The sequence below is a fragment of the Hyperolius riggenbachi genome, chromosome 7 (assembly GCF_040937935.1).
Source record: "Hyperolius riggenbachi isolate aHypRig1 chromosome 7, aHypRig1.pri, whole genome shotgun sequence".
In the NCBI taxonomy this organism is placed as follows: domain Eukaryota; kingdom Metazoa; phylum Chordata; class Amphibia; order Anura; family Hyperoliidae; genus Hyperolius; species Hyperolius riggenbachi.
This window is the reverse complement of record NC_090652.1, coordinates 48581961-48595809: the sequence shown is the minus strand read 5'-3', so window position 1 is coordinate 48595809 and position 13849 is coordinate 48581961. Positions and strand designations below refer to the sequence as shown.

The 13849-nt window shown below is 49.1% G+C and overlaps 1 protein-coding gene across 1 annotated transcript in view; it reads right to left on the bottom strand.

The window, feature by feature from the left end:
* LOC137526006 (transmembrane protease serine 9-like) overlaps positions 1–13849 on the bottom strand; it is a 134737-nt gene that overhangs the window by 2541 nt on the left and 118347 nt on the right. The gene's annotated exons all lie outside the window — the stretch shown is intronic.

The window sequence follows — 13849 nt, the reverse complement described above, 5'->3', positions numbered from 1 at the left end:
GGTCCCAGACAGCGGTCGTGCAGCCCACATTGTGTCCAATACACAACTGGGACAACACAGTTTTCAACCCGGGCACCTCAGAAAAATTAAACCTTTTTTTTTTTTTAATGGTTTTTTGGTTTTTGGTTTTACAACCAATTTAGCTATTTTTGGACGTAATAGCTGGTGGCAGAGTGGCAGCAGAAGAAGGTAATTCTGTGTACCCTGGCAGTGGGAAACACAGACAGACAGCAGCAGCAGGAGGAGGAATGGAGGAGTAGGCGAGCAGCTATTGTTTGACGTAATAGCTGGTGGCAGAGTGGCAGCAGAAGGTAAATCATCTGTGTACCCTGGCAGTGGGAAACACAGACAGACAGCAGCAGCAGCAGCAGGAGGAGGTATGGAGGAGCAGTGTGAGTGTGGCAGCAGGTAGGCAGCGTGACATAATAGCCCTGGTACCTAGCGGTGATACCAGGGCCGTAAATAAACACAACAGGAGGTCCCAGACAGCGGTCGTGCAGCCCACATTGTGTCCAATACACAACTGGAACAACACAGTTTTCAACCCGGGCACCTCAGAAAAATTAAACCTTTTTTTTTTTAATGGTTTGTTTGGTTTCGGTTTTGCAACCAATATAGCTATTGTTTGACGTAATAGCTGGTGGCAGAGTGGCAGCAGAAGAAGGTCATTCTGTGTACCCTGGCAGTGGGAAACACAGACAGACAGCAGAAGGGCAGTACACAGCAGCCCACTGTAGGTGTAAAATGTGTGGCTGCAGGCGACGTAATAGTCAAAGTGAACCAGGCTGGCTTAGTGAGCAGGAGCCAGGAGGTGGTAAAGGGTGGTAAGGCACATTAACGATGGTTCCGGCAGCCAGTTCATGTCCCCCTCTCGCCGACAACAGGGGCCAGGAACTCGCCTTCCACCCACGCCTGGTTCATCTTGAGAAACGTCAGTCTGTCCACAGACTTGTGAGACAGACGTGAGCGTTTCTCGGTGACCACGCCACCAGCTGCACTGAAGCAGCGCTCGGACAGCACGCTGGAAGGGGGGCAGGACAGCACTTCCAGGGCGTACTGCGCTAGCTCGCTCCAGATCTCCATGCGCTTGACCCAATACTCCATGGGATCAACAGGGGCATCGCTGTCAAGCCCGCTGTACGACCCCATGTAGTCAGCCACCATGCGGGTCAGGCGCTGGCTGTGACCGGAGGAGGATGCTGCTGCATGCATCTCCTCTCTAGTCACTGCTGCCGGAGCCTCTACAGTCCTGTAGAGCTCGTGGCTGAGAGACAGCAGGTCTGTGGGGCGCTTGCTGCTGCTGGATGCAGGCACCTGCTGCTGCCTCTGTGCTGGCTGCTGGACAGTGGGGGTGGAAGGCTGGGGGAAGGCTTCCTCCAAGCGCTCAACAAGGGCCTGCTGCAAGCTCCTTATTTGTTGCGCTGGGTCTCCTCCTGCAGGCGGCAGGAACTGGCTCAACTTCCCCTTGAGGCGTGGGTCCAACATCATGCTGATCCAGATGTCCTCCCTCTGCTTCATCTGGATCACCCTGGGGTCCCTGCGCAGGCACGCCAGCATGTGCGCTGCCATTGGGAAGAGGCGGGCCACGTCTGCTGGCACATCGACGTCAGTGCTGTCCTCATCCTCCTCCTCTGCCGCCTCATCCTCTCTCCACCCCCGCACCAACTCAGCTGCGCTGTGCTGATCCCCCTCATCAGCAGCCAGGTCAGGGACCTCCACCAAGTCCTCCTCCTCCTCCCCCTCAGAGGTGGACTGCGCAGCTGGTTGCCGCTCCTGCTGGTCCAAGGCTGCCGCTCCCTGTTCCAGCAAACCATCGAGGGCCCTGTTCAGCAGAGAAACCAGGGGCACCCACTCGCAGACCATAGCATGGTCCCTGCTCACCATGTTTGTGGCCTGCAGGAAGGGAGCCAGCACAAAGCACACCTGCTGCATGTGCCTCCAGTCATCATCGGGGACGATGGACGGGATGTTGCTGGTCTTGTCCCTTCTCCGAGCTGCGGAAACAGTGGCCAGGGCAAGGTACTGGTTGACAGCGTGCCTCTGTTCAACCAGACGCTCCAACATCGCCAGGGTGGAGTTCCAGCGAGTCGGAACGTCAATGATCAGCCGATGGCGTGGCAGATCCAGCTCCTTTTGCACGTCTTCCAGGCTCGCACAGGCTGCAGCCGAGCGCCGGAAGTGACGCACAACATTCCTTGCCGTTTCCAGCAGTTCGCCCATCCCCTGGTAGGTGCGCAGGAACTTCTGCACCACCAGGTTCAGCACGTGGGCAAGACAGGGGATGTGGGTCAGGTTTCCCCTGTCTATGGCAGCAACCAGATTGGCCCCATTGTCGGACACCACCTCTCCGACTCTGAGGCCTCTGGGGGTCAGCCAAATCCTCTCCTGCTCCTGGAGTTTGGCCAACACGTGGGCTGCCGTCAGCTTGGTCTTGCCAAGGCTGACCAAGTGCAGCAGCGCTTGGCAGTGGCGGGCCTTCACGCTGCTGCTGAGGCGGGGGGTTTGGCCAGGTGTGGCGGAGGATGGCAGAGGATCGGAGGAACCCGCTGCAGTTCCCCTGACCCTGCGGGGTGGCACCACCCACTGTGTTGCTGCTGCTGCTGCTGCTGTGCCCGCTGCTGCTCTCCCATCCTCACCCCCTTCCACCAAGCTGACCCAGTGGACAGTGAAGGACAGGTAGCGGCCTGTCCCGAAGCGGCTGCTCCAGGAGTCCATGGTGACGTGGACCCTTTCACCAACCGCGTGCTCCAGCCCTCGCTCCACATTGGCCATCACAAAGCGGTGCAGTGCTGGAATGGCCTTGCGGGAGAAAAAGTGTCTGCTGTGGAGCTGCCAGTCTGGGGCTGCACAAGCAAGCAGCGCCCGCATGTCGCTCCCCTCCTGCACGAGTGTGTACGGCAGGAGTTGGGAGCACATGGCCCGTGCCAGCAAGCCGTTCAGCTGCCGCACGCGACGGCTGCTGGGAGGCAGAGCCCTAACCACCCCCTGGAAGGACTCGCTCAAAAGGCTCTGGCGTGGCCTTTTGCTGACACGGGAATCACCAGACACAGCGGAGGAGGCCACTGAGGACTGGCTGCCAGAACAGGCCTCAGTGTCGGCGGCAGGAGTTGCAGAGGGGGGAGGAGCAGTGCGTTTCCGCACTCCTGCTGGTGCTGCTGGAGGAGCAGGAGGGCGGGTGGCTGCTGTTGCTGCTGCTGAAGGCTGTGCAGTGATGGGTGTGGTGCCACTGCCAGCACCAGATGCCTTCAGCCTCTGGAACTCCTCATGCTGGTGGAAATGTTTAGCCGCAAGGTGGTTGATCAGCGAGCTGGTGCTGAACTTTAAGGGGTCTGCACCTCTGCTCAACTTCCGCTGACAGTGGTTGCAAGTGGCGTACTTGCTGTACACAGTGGGCATGGTGAAAAAGCGCCAGATTGGTGACAGAAACATCCCCCTACGGCATGGAAGCGCTGCTGCCTGTCTCCCTGTGGTGGTTGGGGGGGGGGCTTGGGTGCGGCTGGTGGTGGTACTGGCTGATGCTGCTGCTGCTGCTGCTGAGCCTGAGACACCAGCAGGCTGTGGGTCGCTGCCAATGCTTGCAATGATGCGCCTCCTTGCAAGGCCCACAAGCGCATCCTCCTCCTCCTCCGAGCTGCTGAGGACGACATCCCCTGGAGGTGGTGGCACCCAGTCTCTGTCTGTCACCGGGTCATCAACATCATCCTCCCCCTCCTCAAACATGTCCTGCTGGGATGATGACCCCCCAAAATCCTCTCCTGATGCATGGATGGGCTGCTTGACTGTCGCCACAGTCTTGCTGTCCAATCCCTCATCCCCCAAAGTGCCCATCAGCATCTCCTCCTCAAAATCGCCAACAACAGCAGACAATTGACTCATCATGCCTGGGGTCAAAAGAGTGCTGAATGAGAGGTCGGCGACTGACGGTGAACTGGCCTCCTCCCCAGACCCTGCTGGGCGGCTGCTGCGAACAGGGGTGGTGGTGGTGGTGGTGGTGAGGGTGGAGGCCTCGGATGCAGAGCTGATGGCGGGCTGCTCATCCTCCGTCATGAGTTGCACCACAGTGTCTGCATCCTTTTCCTCAATGGGACGTTTCCGACCCGGCTGGAGGAAAATCGGAGCAGGTGCTACACGCTGCTGCTGCTGTGTCTCTGCAGCGTGAGTTGCAGATGCTCCTGCTGGGCGGCGCCCAAGGCGTCCACGGCCAGTGGCTATGGGAGGAATGTTAGCCACTGACGCTGCTGCTGCTGCTGCGGAACTGTGCATGGTGGCGCGCCCGCGGCCGCGGCTTGCCACAATGCTGCTCCCTCTCCTCCTGATTCCCTTGCTGCCCTTCCCCTTGCCCAAACCGCGCTGGCTGCCACTTCCAGACATCTTCAATGTTTTGGGCGTATAGACAAAAGTTTTTTAAAAGGGCGGGTGAAAAGTGGGGTACTTTAATGGAGTGGGTTGGTTGGTGAGGTGACTGAGTGAGTGTCCCCTAGTACAGTAAGTAAGTAGTAACAGTCAGGAAGTACAACTAGCAGTTACAATAATCAGTAGTAATCACAAGTAAATTTAGTGTGTGTACACTCAGACAGTGAGTGCACGCAGGCAGGAGCTAGTAGCCTATGAACACAGTGACTGAGTGTCCTAGACTCCTAGTACAGTAAGAGTAAGTAGTAGCAGTAAGAAGAACTAACTAATTACAATAATCAATCAGCGATCAGAAGGAAATGGAGTGTGGGTGTGTGTACACTCAGACAGTGAGTGGACGCACGCAGGAGCTAGTAGCCTATGAACACAGTGACTGAGTGTCCTAGACTCCTAGTACAGTAAGAGTAAGTAATAACAGTAAGTAGAACTAACTAATTACAATAATCAATCAGCGATCAGAAGGAAATGGAGTGTGGGTGTGTGTACACTCAGACAGTGAGTGCACGCACGCAGGAGCTAGTAGCCTATGAACACAGTGACTGAGTGTCCTAGACTCCTAGTACAGTAAGAGTAAGTAGTAACAGTAAGAAGAACTAACTAATTACAATAATCAATCAGCGATCAGAAGGAAATGGAGTGTGGGTGTGTGAACACTCAGACAGTGAGTGCACGCAGGCAGGAGCTAGTAGCCTATGAACACAGTGACTGAGTGTCCTAGACTCCTAGTACAGTAAGAGTAAGTAGTAACACCAGTAAGTAGAACTAACTAATTACAATAATCAATCAGCGATCAGAAGGAAATGGAGTGTGGGTGTGTGTACACTCAGACAGTGAGTGCACGCAGGCAGGAGCTAGTAGCCTATGAACACAGTGACTCAGTGTCCTAGACTCCTAGTACAGTAAGAGTGAGTAAGTACAAGTAGTAACAGTAAGTAGAACTAACTAATTACAATAATCAATCAGCGATCAGAAGGAAATAGAGTGTGTGTTGTGTGTGTACACTCAGACAGTGAGTGCGCACACGCAGGAGGTAGTAGTAGCCTATATGAACAGTGACAGTGAGTGTCCCTACGGGTACAGTAAGAGTAAGTAGTAAGTAAGTACAACTAACAATAATCAAACAGTAATGAGAAGGAAATAGAGTGTGTGTACACACAGACAGTGAGTGAGTGCACACACGCAGGAGCTAGCTAGTAGCCTATAAACAGTGACAGTCAGTGAGTGTCCTACTCCTAGTACAGTATAACTACAATACTATTAGTAAAGGACAGCAGAAATACTGGTATAGAATATGAGAGAAATAAACAGAGGACAGCTGCCCACAGAGGCAAGGCCCCCCTGAGGCCTAAACCTGTAAGCTTGCAGCAGCTGCCTGCAGTTCTCTAATGTAACACACAAGCTACTAACTAAAATACAATGTCTATCTAACTAACAACAATATAGGTGTATATGGCAGGTGTAGGTGAGCAAAAACGCTAGGTAAATGACCACAATAGAGCACTTGCTAAGCCAAAGCACAAAGGAGCAACTCTCTCTCTGTACAAGTCTCAGGCAAGCATGGAAAAACCTAACATGGCGGCCGCTATTTATAGGGTAGGGGCTGGCCAGGGTCCCCCTCTGTGATTGGCTGCCGTCAGAGGGCCTGGGAGCCCTCTGATTGGCTCTAAGGACATCAATCTGGGCTATGACGCTATTCGAGCTCGGTACCGAGCTCGAATAGCGCCGGGTGGCTCGAATAGCTCGAATAGTGAATGGGCTATTCGAGTGTACTCGGATAGCCCATTCGAATAGCTCCAGCTATTCGGAGCTCGAATACCGAGCTCGAATAGCTGAAAAAGAGCTCGAATATTCGAACTACTCGAATATTCGAGCTCTGCTGAGCACCACTGCTTACCTGCAGTTGTGATAATAATATTTAGCTATTTGGTTAGGGCTTTCCTTAAATATTATCACAACTGCAGGCAAAGGTCCTCAAGATGGACCTTTCATCTCTTTGTTTGTTGTCCGTCAATATAGCAATGTCCTGCATTGCCCCTATAATGTCCTCCATTATTCCACTAAAGTAATACCCTCTGTGGTTTTCAAGTGCCACTTATTGTTTTCTTTAAACTATCCTCTGATGTCCCCTATAATGCCCTGTGTTGCCCACTGTAACAGTGTTACACTTCAGTGCCCCCTTTAGTGCCCTATATTGTCCTTTAGCCAGCCAAGTTCAGAGATTAGTCTCTCCCTAATGCACAGTAATGACAATAGAGCATTGTGCAATATTTATCTAGCTGACCTGCCTTATTGGTGCACTCCCTCCCATCTGACAAAGTACCCAGGCCTCCTTATGGTTCTTTGCCAAGCCATGTTACTCAATGGGGAAATTATTGTAGCATGGTGGAGTCATGATGAGGCCTGGGTACTTGGTTGGATGGGGAGCAGCACACCAGCAGGACAGGTACGATAACCAAACTCTGCAGTAGGTAGCAATTACTCTGCATTGCAGGAAGGCACAGCAAAGCAGCTAATGGGGTGGCATGCAGCGGTCACAAAGTGTGCCCCTATAGGCCCTTTGAAAAAAGAAGCCTAGTTGCAGTTTTCATGTTTGTGATCCCTGTTCCTAAAACACTACACCTAAACCTAACCCCACTGTCAAATATCGTATCGATATCTGTCTTAAATAATTATCAACTACTTAAAGGGCCAGCCTAAAAGTCGTCATAATCAATATTAGCCAGTAGTGGGTGTGTAGCTCACTAAAAACAGAATATTTATAGGTTAACAGATTTACCTCTGGAAATAAATAAATAAAAAATACTCAACTACTGCTGCGTAACAGTTTAAAGGACAACCATCAAAGCTTATGTTTCACCCCAAACAGTAGTAATTCAAAGGGAAGCAGCAGATTTGGGCGCATAAGACAGGTGGACAAAAAGGGCGCCCCATTCACTCCCATTATAAATCGTTTAATGGGCGCCGAACAGGGAAAAAAGGGCGCCAGAGATTATTAACGTTTTACAAACGGCGCCCGGAGATTTTTAATGTTTTATAACTGTGCTTGTGATGATTCACGTTTAGAAAATGAGCCCGTGACGAATAACGTTTATAAAAGTACTAAACATATTTATCCTATTTAATTAAAACATTATTTAACATTTTAACCCTTACAGTTTGTAAAACATTATTATTCACAAAATAAAGAGATCAGTACGTAACGTAAATTGCAATATATTTTTTACAATCACTATTTGTAAAACATTTCTAAAACATTATTATCCACCCCAAAAAATTATTTACATTTTTTAATCTAAATTTTTTATTTATTAATGTTTGTAAAACATTATTTTCCATAGGGGGTCTTAGGTTTAGGCACCACCAGGGGGGTCTTAGGTTTAGGCACCACCAGGGGGGTCTTAGGTTTAGGCACCACCAGGGGGGTCTTAGGTTTAGGCACCACCAGGGGGGTCTTAGGTTTAGGCACCACCAGGGGGGTCTTAGGTTTAGGCACCACCAGGGGGTCTAGGGGTTAGGGATAGGTACAGGGAGGGTTCTGTGTGAGAGTAGGGTTAGGTATAGTTTTAGTACAATTTTAATCATACTAATCAACAGTTATTATGAAGGTACTTATATTAATATCATTGTTATAAACAATATTTTCACATTTTATTATAATAATAAACGATAAATCAAGATTATTCATAACAATATATAATTATAATGTTTAAACAAATAATACTGTTTTTTTAACAAACATAATTATAAGTTTCAGTTTAGAAACAGGGAAGATTAACATTTTAAGAATTGCCGATCTCATACACACTATTTAATGATTTATGCATTCTTAAAACACTATTTGTAAACGAAATTCTACACAATATTTTTATAAACGATAATACTGCTTATCGTTTACACCACACGCTTTTTTTTCCTCGTTGCCCTTTTTTGATGTACGCATTCAAAGCAGCAGCGTAGGCAAGAATAATAGTAGAGTTTTTTGTTTGTTTTTCCCCCTGCTCTACCCAGACTGTCTATACAGGTCACATAGAAACAGGTGAATCCAAGTGACAGAGGGGTCACCGATATTTCTGCAGTTAAGAAAAGAAGAATGTGCTGTGGGCTGGCTATGACAAAGCTTTATCTGTCAGGCACCCGCACACAATTCTCGGCTGAGATACAGGATGTTGTCTGCCATTGCTAGGTAACTGCAGACAGCCAATTGAGGTCCAAAAGCACGCACATGCTTTCACGGGCTGTGTAGAGATGGCGAGAGAGGTTGTCTCTCCTCTCACAAACTCCTGCTCCTCATGTGTTGGCTGAGCTTAAACTCTTCAGGGAGGGGTGAGGACATTCTTCTTTTCTTAACCACAGAAATTTTTCTATATAAGGACCCGCGGGTCACATGGATTTGCCTGCTCTTTGACACTGACACATTTTCTGTGTGACCTGTATAAATGGTACAGTCTGGGGAGAGCAGGGGGAAGAATAAAAAATACTATTATTCTTGCCTATGCTGCTGCTCTGCATTACTACTATTGGATAAAACATACGCTTTCATATTTGCCTTAAAGGGATACTGTAGGGGGGTCAGGGGAAAATGAGTTGAACTTACCCGGGCTTCTAACGGTCCCCCGCAGACATCCTGTGTTGGCGCAGCCACTCACCGATGCTCCGGCCCCGCCTCCGGTTCACTTCTGGAATTTCAGACTTTAAAGTCTGAAAACCACTGCGCCTGCGTTGCCGTGTCAGCGATCCCGCTGATGTCATCAAGAGCGCACAGCGCAGGCCCAGTATGGTCTGTGCCTGCGCAGTACGCTCCTGGGGACATCAGTGGGAGCAAGGACACGACAACGCAGGCACAGCTGGAATGTCAGACTTTAAAGTCAGAAATTCCAGAAGTGAACTGGAGGCGGGGCCAGAGCATCGGTGAGTGGCTGCATGGGCACAGGATGCCTGCCGGGGACCATTAGAAGCCCGGGTAAGTTCAGCTCATTTTCCACCGACCCCCCTACAGTATCCCTTTAAGTACAAATCTTTAAGCTGCCCATGGCAGGGCTGTATGCTACTACTATCCAATAACAGACTAGTGTTATACATTTATACAGAGCAGAAACATTTTGTATAACTCTTGTATTAGATTCCAGGTAGGACCTACTACTGTGATCCCGTGGCACAAGGGTGAGACCGAGGCACACATCTTGCTTATCTGGCCCCAATCGGTGCTCCTGGGCTTTTTGCTTCTACTCTACAACTCTTGTATGATGGAATACATCGGACATTGGTGAATTTAGCGTTGTTGGGTGATACAACAATGTCACATTCCCCCTGATTTATACTTTGATCAAGAGACATGTGATTGTCTCAAAATTTAGAAGCAATCAAAAAATCTATATACAGTAGTAATAATGATTGCCAACATGTTCTTGGAAACTATCTGAAGTGTGGTCAAAGACCATCGTCTGGGCCCCCTACCATGATGGCATGGTTTTACCATAGGTTGTGCAGAGCAAACCTGCAGCTGTTTTGCATGCTATTAGTCAGGAGTTTGGCTAAGCAGCCAAGTCATGGTGGTTCACCATACATGTAGAGGGTTAGTGTTTGAGGATGACAATGGAAGAGGTTAGCTGTTGTTGTTTATAACATTAATGGTAGGCATTATTAAGACATTAATATCAATAGGAGAAAGGGTAAGGTACTAGGAAGGGGTTAGAATTAACCGCTTGCTGACCGCGTCACGCCAACGGGCGTGGCCGCGGCGGCAGCCACAGGACCAGCTAACGCCGATTGGCGTAAAGTCCTGGGGCAGCAGTTTGCAGGAGATCGTGCGGAACCTGCGCGTGCATCTCCCGTTTGGTGGGCGGCGCTGAGCTCCGCCTTCAGTCTCCGAGTGGCGAACGCCGTGTATTTACCTGTACAGCGCTGCGATCAGCAGCAGCGCTGTACTGGGGACAGCCGTGTGACACGGCTGTCCCCCTGGCGGACAAGAGAGCGATCGGCTCTCATAGGCAGAAGCCTATGACAGCCGATCGCCATGACTGGCCGGCTTGGTGGAGGGAGGGAGGGAGGGATACAATTTAAAGTAACAGGTATTTTTATAAAAAAAAAATAATAAAAATATTTGTATAAAAAAAATAAACATGGGGGGAGCGATCAGACCCCACCAACAGTGAGCTCTGTTGGTTGGGAGAAAAGGGGGGGGGGGGGGGGGGATCACTTGTGTGCTGTGTTGTGCGGCCCTGCAGCTTGGCCTTAAAGCTGCAGTGGCCTATTTTACTAAAAATGGCCTGGTCACTAGGAGGGTTTAGCACTGCAGTCCTCAAGAGGTTAGAGGGTGACATAAATAGTTAAAGGTTTTGCATTAAGAGGGTGGCTGAGATTAGGAATCATAAAAAATGTTAGGGAGGTGGGTAAAGGTTTTTCATCTCAAAAGGGCTAATGGTAGGGGCAGAGATTATGGTTAGGTATTGGGAAAGGACTTTTTGTTAAGAGGATTGGTTAGGGTTACACCAACAGTGACATACCAAAAAAGTAATAGTAGCAGTAGAGTGTTGTACCTTGTTAGCCAAAAACAATGCAAATAATACAGTATACAGAAATGGAGTCTAAAGTAGGCATTTTATCCAAAAGCTTACTCCTTTTCTCTTAAGGTAACCAATAACTGGTATCCCGATTCAAAACACAAGGTTATTAGTGGTTATTTACTGATTCTTGGCAACCAAACAAAATTCTCAGGTGCCAAATAAACACTTACCCACCACAGGGCACTGCAATCAAATCATTCTATGTTTTCTGGATCATTTGCATACATGGAAAAAGTTGTACCAGGAAATTTGGGTGCTGGGCAAAGCAGAAAAATGTCTCCCTCCCGCTCCTGCAAGTCCCAGCTGCATTCATTACTATCCCCCCACCAGGCCTTCTGCCAGCTATACCGGGTGGCCGAATTACGCTGTTTTTATAGTAATTTGGTCTCCATCTTTTTACAGCACCCAAATTTCTGTGTGAGCGCCGCTATAGCCATAATTCACATTATAGCCTATGGTGGTGCATGGTGCGGCCAAATTTCCCTGTTTTGTCTTTTAGTGAACTGGCTGTTAGTGATGGTAGCTCAGTTTACATTACACCTTGCCTTACCCAATTGCCATATGAGGTGCTATCTAGGTCATATACATTTGCCAAAACTAGTTCAAACCAAAGGCTTGTTTGTGACTGCTCACTGAGAGACATTCTTCAGTGCTGTTGGCCTAGAAAGTGCTGTATACAGTGATAAACCTAAAGCTGTTCAGTGATTAACACCTTCACTATCACTACACTATTGTTATATTGTTTATTAGGTAGCTAGCTTGATTTCATTCAGTGACAGTCAGAGTGTGTGCTGCAGGCCTGCTGCAGCAGCTGCTAAGTGTCTTTGTGTGTGCTATGCACAGACCAGGCCAGCTGCTGCCTGCTGGCCTGCTAGCCTTAGCTACAGTATAGGTTAGGGAATAGGATTACTGTGTTATTGTGTAGTTAGTACTGCAGTCAGTGCTAGCTAGTTGTTAGAGTAATACTACTGTGTTAGCTTACTACAGAACTGCTGTGCTGATCAGTGTCAGTGTGACAGTTAGTGTGCACTAGTGTCTTCTCCTCTGCTGTCTGTCACTCCGTGCTGATTTGCTTTAAAGTCCAACCCCGATTTTAATAAAGTACAAGTACCCCACATCATGTGGCTGAAGCAAGCTGGTGCTAGCAGTGGTCAGACTCGGAGCACCAGAACCCCCTCTGCCACTCCTGCCAACAACGAGGCCTGTTCAGGCAGCCAGTCCTCAGTGGCCTCCTCTGCTCCCTCCATCACTTCCTGTGCAAGGAAAAACTGCTGCCAGACCCTGTTGGGTGAGTCTTTCCCTGTTGTTGGCAAGAGGTGGACATGAAGTGGCTGGGAATCACTATGCCTGCCTTACCACCCTTTACCACCCTTTACCACCACAACGTCCTGGCTCCTCCTGATTAACTATTACTAACTAAGCCGCCTGGTTCACAATTTTTTTACAGCCGTGGTACCACCAATGCTACGTGCCACGTAGCACGTGGCAAGTGCCACTGGGCACATGGCACGCTGCACATGGCACTTGGCATGTGGCATTTGGCACGTGTCAAGTGCCACGTGCCAAGTGCCACATGCAAAGTGCCATGTCACTTGCCACGAGCCAAGTGCCACGTCCGGCATGCTCCTGGCAGACGTTACACCTGTTGCTGCTGCATTGCCCTGCTCCTGCTGCCTGTGCTGCTTCCACCGCCAGGGTGCCACAGGCCACTGCTGCTGCTACCACCTATATTTAACCCAAAACACAATTGCTGTGTCATTTTTTTTAGGTGTCTGGGCTGAAAACTGTCATGTCCCGGTTGTGCGGTTGGACTTTGGACACAATGGGCTTGATTTACAAAACGGTGCTAACTTTAGCACTGGCCGTTAGCACGTCTAAACTCAGTTGAAATGTGAGAAGTAGTGATTGTGTGCACTAAAGCTTATAGGACTTTGTGCGCGCAAAACTTTGCACGCGGTATTTAGAGCGCGATCTGATTGAGAAAACTGGTGCTAACCTACTTAGCACCCTGGTTAGCGCGCCTTAAGACTTTAGACGTGCTAAGTAGGTTAGCACCGCTTAGTAAATCAAGCCCTATGTGGGCTGCACGACCGCTGTCTGGAACCTAGTCCTGATGTTAATTTACAGCCATTTTTTTTGGGGGGGGAGGGGGGGGGGGGGGTGGATATTAAGTCCCCACATAATCAATTAGTGTTCCCCTTTAAAAAATCATGATGCTACATGTCTCATTTACCCTAAAAAAAATGTTAAGAAGCAATTTAAATGCCACTTCCGGTTTTCTATTCGGATATCCAAATCCGCCTGGATATCCCAGATAATGCTTTCGGATATCCGCATCATGTACGTGGATACCAAAAAGCTCGGATCCGGATATCTGGGTTTCCGGATCTGAATCAATTCAGATTTTGAAAAGGGGTATCCAAGCAGCACTGTTTCTTTCACACCTTTTTTGGGGTCCTACTCCACTCTTTCCATGTGTCCCTCTAGACTCCTTGGGGGGCTCACTTTACAACCTTTCTCTAGTTCCCACTACACTTATTATGGGGTTCCCTCTATACTCCTTCTATGGTTCCGTCTTCTATTCTGCTGGAGTTATTTCCACATGTCTTCTTGAGATACATGTACACTCCTTCTGCGGTACTCTCGACAATCACGGGGTTCCCTCTATACTCCTTTCAGGGTTCACTCTACTCTCCTGCTGGTTTTTTTCCATATTTTTCTTGGCATCCATACACACTGCTTTTGGGGTTTCCTCAATAATCCTGGGTTGCCTTCTACAATCCTTTTAAGGTTCCCTTTACAATCCTTCTATAGTATACATGTCAAACTCTGACCAGTGTGCCAAATCTAGCCCTCATAGCCATTAAATTTGG